This window comes from Balaenoptera physalus (assembly GCF_965194825.1).
Source record: "Balaenoptera physalus genome assembly, contig: HAP1_SCAFFOLD_75, whole genome shotgun sequence".
In the NCBI taxonomy this organism is placed as follows: domain Eukaryota; kingdom Metazoa; phylum Chordata; class Mammalia; order Artiodactyla; family Balaenopteridae; genus Balaenoptera; species Balaenoptera physalus.
In genome coordinates this window covers 802,129-809,992 of record NW_028126455.1, presented here as the reverse complement: position 1 = coordinate 809,992, position 7,864 = coordinate 802,129, and positions in this window count along the sequence as shown.

Here is a 7,864-nt window from a genome sequence, read left to right as displayed (position 1 = left end):
TGAAATCGGTTTGATTCTGGAAACCTGTGTCCTGGGAATATGACTGAGGTTTAATGGTGGTACCCTATGTCCTGGCAACATGCCTGCAGTTTGATTCTGGATCCCTGTGGCCTGGGAACATGACTGAGGCGTGATTCTTGAAAACTGTGGCCTGGGAAAATGACATCTGTTTAGAATGTGGAATACTGTGCCCCGGGAACCTGACTGAGCCTTGGCTCTGGAACCCTGTGGACTGGGAACATGACTGAGGTTTTATTCTGGAACCCTGTAGCCTGGGAACGTAACTGAGGATTGATTCTGGAACCCTGTGGCCTGGGAACATGACATCGGTGGATTCTGGAACCTTGTGTCCTGGGAATATGAGAACGGTTTGATTCTGGAACCCTGTGGCCTCGGAACATGCCTGAGGTTTGATGGTGGAAACCTGTGGCCTGGCAACATGACTGAGGTTTGATTCTGGAGGACTGTGGCTAGGGAACATGATATCGGGTTGTTTCTGGAATCCTGTGTCCTGGGAACAAGACTGAGGTTTGATTCTGTAACTCTGTGCCTTGGGAACATGACTGAAGTTTGTTTCTGGAAACCTGTTCCCTGGGAACATGAAATCGGTTTGATTCTGGAAACCTGTGGCCTGGGAATATGACTGAGGCGTGATTCTTGAAAACTGTGGCCTGGGAACATGACATCTGTTTAGATTGTGGAATACTGTGCCCCGGGAACCTGACTGAGCCTTGGTTCTGGAACCCTGTGGACTGGGAACATGACTGAGGTTTGATTCTGGAACCCTGTAGCCTGGGAACATAACTGAGGATTGATTCTGGAACCTGTGGCCTGGGAACATGACATCGGTGGATTCTGGAACCCTGTGGCCTCGGAACATGCCTGAGGTTTGATGGTGGAAACCTGTGGCCTGGCAACATGACTGAGGTTTGATTCTGGAAGACTGTGGCCGGGGAACATGATATCGGGTTGATTCTTTAAACCTGTGTCCTGGGAACAAGACTGAGGTTTGATTCTAGAACCCTGTGCCCTGGGAACATGACTGAGGTTTGATTCTGGACACCTGTGTCCTTGGAACATGACTGAGGTTTGATTGCTGAAACCTGTGGCCTGCGCATATGACTCAGGTTTGATTCTGGAACCATGTGTCCTGGGAATATGACTGAGGTTTCATTCTGGAACGCTTTGGCCTGGGAAATTGACTGGGGTTTGATAGCAGAATGCTGTGGACTGGCAACATGACTGAGGCCTGATACTGGAACCCCGTGGCGTGGGAACATTTCATTGGTTTGATTCTGGAATCCTGTTTCCTGGGAACATGATTGAGGTTTGATGGCAACATGATTGAGTTTTGATAGTGGAACCCTCAGGCTTGGGAACATGAGTGAGGCTTGATGGTGCAACCCTGTGGCCTGGCTACATGACTGAGGTTTGATGGTGGAACACTGGGGCTTAGCAAGATGACTTAGGTGTGATTGTGGAACACTCTGGAATGGAAACATGACTGAGGCTTGATGGTGGAACCGTGGCCTGGCAACAGGACTGAGGTTTGCTTGGGGAACCCTCTGGCCTGGGAGTATGACTGAGGTTTAATTGTGGAACACTGTGGCCTGGGAACATGACTGGTGTTTTATTTCTGGAACCTGTGTCCAGGGAATATGACTGAGGTTTTATTTTGGAACCCTGTGTCCTGGGAACAGGACTGAGGTTTGATTCTGGAACCATGTGGCCTGGGCATATGACTGAGGTTTGATTCTGGAAACCATTGGCCTGGGAAGATGACTGATGTTAGAGTGTGGAATTCTGTGGCTTGAGAACATGACATCGGTTTGGATTCTGTTACCCTGTTGCCTGGGAACATGAAATCGGTTTGATTCTTGAAACCTGTGGCCTGGGAATATGACTGAGGTTTGATGGTGGTACCCTATGGCCTGGCAACATAACTGAAGTTTGATTCTGGATCCCTGTGTCCTGGATACATGACTGAGGCGTGATTCTTGAAAACTGTGGCCTGGGAACATGACTTCTGTTTAGATTGTGTAATACTGTGCCCCGGGAACCTGACTGAGCCTTGGTTCTGGAACCCTGTGGACTGGGAACATGATTGAGGTTTTATTCTGCAACACTATAGCCTGGGAACATAACTGAGGATTGGTTCTGGAACCCTGTGGCCTGGGAATATGACATCGGTGGATTCTGGAACTCTGAGGCCGGGGAACATGAGAATAGTTTGATTCTGTAACCCTGTGGCCTGGGAACATGCCTGAGGTTTGATGGTAGAAACCTGTGGCCTGGCAACATGACTCAGGTTTGATTCTGGAAGACTGTGGCCAGGGAACATGATATCGGGTTGATTCTGGAAACCTGTGCCCTGGGAACCAGACTGAGGTTTCCTTCTGGAACCCTGTTGCCTGGGAACATGACATCGGTTGTATTCTGGGACCCTGTGGCCTGGGAATATGGCTCAGAATTGATTGTGGAACTCTGTGGCCTGCGAACTTGACATCGTTGGTTTCTTTAAACCTTTGTCCTGGGAACATGAGAACGGTTTGATTCTGGAACCCTGTGGCCTGGGAACATGTCTGAGGTTTGATTCTGGAAGACTGTGGCCAGGGAACATGATATCAGGCTGATTCTGGAAACCTGTGTCCTGGGAAAAAGACTGAGGTTTGATTCTGGAAACCATTAGCCTGGGAAGATGACTGATGTTAGAGTGTGGAATCCTGTGGCCTGGGAACATGACATCAGTGGATTCTGGAACCCTGTGGCCTGGGAACATGAGAACGGTTTGATTCTTGAACCCTGTGGCCTGGGAACATGACTGAGACGTGATTCTGGAAAACTGTGGCCTGGGAAAATGACTGAGGTTTTATTCTGGAACCCTGTAGCCTGGGAACATAACTGAGGATTTAGTCTGGAACCCTGTGGCCTGGAAACATGACATCGGTGGATTCTGGAAGCCTGAGGCCTGCGAACATGACATCTGTTTAGATTGTGGAATACTGTGCCCCGGGGACCTGACTGAGCCTTGGTTCTCGAACCCTGTGGACTGGGAACATGACTGAGGTTTTATTCTGGAACCCTGTAGCCGGGGAACATAACTGAGGATTGATTCTGGAACCTTGTGGCCTGGGAACATGACATCGGTGGATTCTGGAACCCTGTGGCCTGGGAACATGAGAACGGTTTGATTCTTGAACCCTGTGGCCTGGGAACATGTCTTAGGTTTGATGGTAGAAACCTGTGGTCTGGCAACATGACTAAGGTTTGATTCTGGAAGACTGTGGCCGGGGAATATGATATCGGGTTGATTCTGGAAACCTGTGTCCTGGGAACATGACTGAGGTTTGATTCTGGAAACCTGTGTCCTGGGAACATGACTGAGGTTTGATTCTGGAAGACTGTGGCCGGGGAATATGATATCGGGTTGATTCTGGAAACCTGTGTCCTGGTAACATGACTGAGGTTTGATTCTGGAACCCTGTGCCCTGGGAACATGACTGAGGTTTGATTCTGGAATCCTGTGTCCTGGGAACATGACTGAGGTTTGATTGCTGAAACCTGTGGCCTGCACATATGACTCAGGTTTGATTCTGGAACCATGTGTCCTGGGATTATGACTGAGGTTTGATTCTGGAAAACTTTGGCCTGGGAAAATGACTGAGGTTTCATTGTGGAAACATGTGGCCTGGGTTCATGACTGAGGTTTGATGGTGGAACACTATGGCCTGTGAAAATGATTGAGGCTTGATACTTGAACACTTTGGCCTGGCAACTTGACTGAGGCCTGTTGGCAGAAACCTGTGGACTGGCAACATGACTGAGGATTGATTGTGGAACCCTGTGCACGGGGAATATGACTGAGGCCTGATACTGGAACCCCGTGGCGTGGGAACATGACATTGGTTTGATTCTGGAGCTCTGTTTACTGGGAAGATGACTGATGTTAGAGTGTGGAATCCTGTGGCCTGGGAACATGACATCGGTTTGGATTCCGGTACTCTGTTGCCTGGGAATATGATATCGGTTTGATTCTGGAAACCTGTGGACTGGGAATATGATTGAGGTTTGATGGTGGTACCCTATGGCCTGGCAACATTACTGAAGTTTGATTCTGGATCCCTGTGGCCTGGGAACATGACTGAGGCGTGATTCTGGAAAACTGTGGCCTGGGAAGATAACATCTAATTAGATTGTGGAATACTGTGCCCCGGGAACCTGGCTGAGCCTTGGTTCTGGAACCCTGTGGACTGGGAACATGACTGAGGTTTTATTCTGGAACCCTGTAGCCTGGGAACATAACTGAGGATTGATTCTGGAACCTTGTGACCTGGGAACTTGATATCGGTGGATTCTGGAAACCTGTCGCCTGGGAACATGAGAACGGTTTGATTCTGGAAGCCTGTGGCCTGGAAACATGCCTGAGGTTTGATGGTGGAAACCTGTGGCCTGGCCATATGACTGAGGTTTGATTCTGGAAGACTGTGGCTAGGGAATATGATATCTGGTTGATTCTGGAAACCTGTGTCCTGGGAACAAGACTGAGGTTTGATTCTGGAACCCTGTGCCTAGGGAACATGACTGAGGTGTGTTTCTGGAAACCTGTTCCCTGGGAACATGACTGAGGTTTGATTCTGGACACCTGTGTCCTGGGAACATGACAGAGGTTTGATTGCTGAAACCTGTGGCCTGCGTACATGACTCAGGTTTGATTCTGGAACCATGTGTCCTGGGAATATGACTGACTGAGGTTTGATTGTGGAAACCTTTGGCTTGGGAAAATGACTGAGGTTTCATTGTGGAAACATGTGGCCTGGGTTCATGACAGAGGTTTGATGGTGGAACACTATGGCCTGGCAAAATGACTGAGGCTTGATTCTGGAACACTGTGGCCTGGCAACTTGACTGAGGTGTGATGGCAGAAACCTGTGGACTGGCAACATGACTGAGTTTGATTGTGGAACCCTGTGCACAGGGAACATGACTGAGGCCTGATAGTGGAACCCCATGGCGTGGGAACATGACATTGGTTTGATTCTGGAGCCCTGTTTACTGGGACGATGACTGAGGTTTGATGGTGGAACCCTGTGGCCAGGCAACATGAGTGAGGCTTGATGGTGCCACCCTGTGGCTTGGCAAGATGACTTAGGTTTGATTGTGGAATACTCTGTCCTGGGAACATGACTGAGGCTTGATGGTGGAACCGTGGCCTAGCAACAGGACTGAGGTTTGATTGTGGAACCCTCTGGCCTGGGAATATGACTGAGATTTAATTGTGGAACCCTGTGGCCTGGGAACATGACTGGTATTTTATTTCTGAAACCTGTGTCCAGGGAAGATGACTGAGGTTTTATTCTTGAACCCTGTGTCCTGGGAACACGACTGAGGTTTGATTCTGGAACCATGTGTCCTGCGAATATGACTGAGGTTTGATTCTGGAAACCATTGGCCTGGGAAGGTGACTGATATTAGAGTGCAGAATCCTGTGGCCTGGGAACATGACATCGGTTTGGATTCTGGTACCCTGTTGCCTGGGAACATGAAATCGTTATGATTCTTTAAACCTGTGGCCTGGGAATATGACTGGGGTTTGATTCTGGATCCCTGTGGCCTGGGAACATGACTGAGGCGTGATTCCTGAAAACTGTGACCTGGGAACATGACATCTGTTTAGATTGTGGAATACTGTGCCCCGGGAACCTGACTGAGCCTTGGTTCTGGAACCCTGTGGACTGGGAACATGACTGAGGTTTTATTCTGGAACCCTGTAGCCAGGGAACATAACTGAGGATTGATTCTGGGACCTTGTGGCCTGGGAACATGACAACAGTGGATTCTGGAACCCTGTGGCCTCGGAACATGCCTGAGGTTTGATGGTGGAAACCTGTGGCCTGGCAACAAGACTGAGGTTTGATTCTGGAAGACTGTGGCCGAGAAATATGATATCGGGTTGATTTTGGAAACCTGTGTCCTGGGAACAAGACTGAGGTTTGATTCTGGAACCGTGAGCCCTGGGAACATGACTGAGGTTTGATTCTGGACACCTCTGTCCTGGGACCATGACCGAGGTTTTATTCTGGAACCCTGTAGCCAGGGAACATAACTGAGGATTGATTCTGGGACCTTGTGGCCTGGGAACATGACAACAGTGGATTCTGGAACCCTGTGGCCTCGGAACATGCCTGAGGTTTGATGGTGGAAACCTGTGGCCTGGCAACACGACTGAGGTTTGATTCTGGAAGACTGTGGCCGAGAAATATGATATCGGGTTGATTTTGGAAACCTGTGTCCTGGGAACAAGACTGAGGTTTGATTCTGGAACCGTGAGCCCTGGGAACATGACTGAGGTTTGATTCTGGACACCTCTGTCCTGGGAACATGACCGAGGTTTGATTGCTGAAACCTCTGGCCTGCGCATATGACTCAGGTTTGATTCTGGAACCATGTGTCCTTGGAATATAACTGAGGTTTGATTCTGGAAACCTTTGGCCTGGGAAAATGACTGAGGTTTCATTGTGGAAACATGTGGCCCGGGATCATGACTGAGGTTTGATGGTGGAACACTATGGCCTGGCAAAATGACTGAGGCTTGATTCTTGAACCCTGTGGCCTGGCAACTTGACTGAGGTGTGATGGCAGAAACCTGTGGACTGGCAACATGACTAAGGTTTGATTGTGGACCCTGTGCATGGGGAACATGACTGAGGCCTGATCATGGAACCCCGTGGCGTGGGAACATTACATTGGTTTGATTCTGGAGCCCTCTTTACTGGGAACATGACTCAGGTTTGATGGTTGAACCCTGTGGCCTGGCAGCATGATTGAGGTTTGATAGTGGAACCCTTAGCCTTGGGAACATGAGTGAGGCTTGATGGTGGAACCCTGTGGCCTGGCAACATGACTGAGGTTTGATGGTGGAACCCTGTGGCTTGGCAAGATGACTTAGGTTTGATTGTGGAACACTCTGGCCTGGGAACATGACTGAGGCTTGATGGTGGAACCGTGGTCTGGCAACAGGACGGAGGTTTGATTGTGGAACCCCCTGGCCTAGGAATATGACTGAGGTTTAATTGTGGAACCCTGTGGCCTGGGAACATGACTGGGAATTTATTTCTGAAACCTGTGTCCAGGGAACATGACTGAGGTTTTATTCTGGAACCCTGTGTCCTGGGAACACGACTGAGGTTTGATTTTGGAACCATGTGGCCTGGGAATATGACTGAGGTTTGATTCTGAAAATCATTGGCCTGGGAAGATGACTGATGTTAGAGTATGGAATCCTGTGGCCTGGGAATATGACATCGGTTTGGATTCTGGTACCCTGTTGCCTGGGAACATGAAATCGGTTTGATTCTGGAAACCTGTGGCCTGGGAATATGACTGCGGTTTGATGGTGGTACCCTATGGACTGGCAACATGACTGAAGTTTGATTCTAGATCCCTGTGGCCTGGGAAGATGACTGAGGTGTGATTCTTGAAAACTGTGGCCTGGGAACATGACATCTATTTAGATTGTGGACTACTGTGCCCCGGGAACCTGACTGAGTCTTGGTTCTGTAACCCTGTGGACTGGGAACATAACTGAGGATTGATCCTGGAACCCTGTGGCCTGGGAACATGACATCGGTGGATTCTGGAACCCTGAGGCCTGGGAACATGACATCTGTTTAGATTGTGGAATACAGTGACCTGGGAACCTGACTGAGCCTTGCTTCTGGAACCCTGTGGACTGGGAACATGACTGAGGTTTTATTCAGGAACCCTGTAACCTGGGAACATAACTGAGGATTGATTCTGGAACCCTGTGGCCTGGGAACATGACATCAGTGGATCCTGGAACCCTGTGGCCTGGGAACATGAGAAC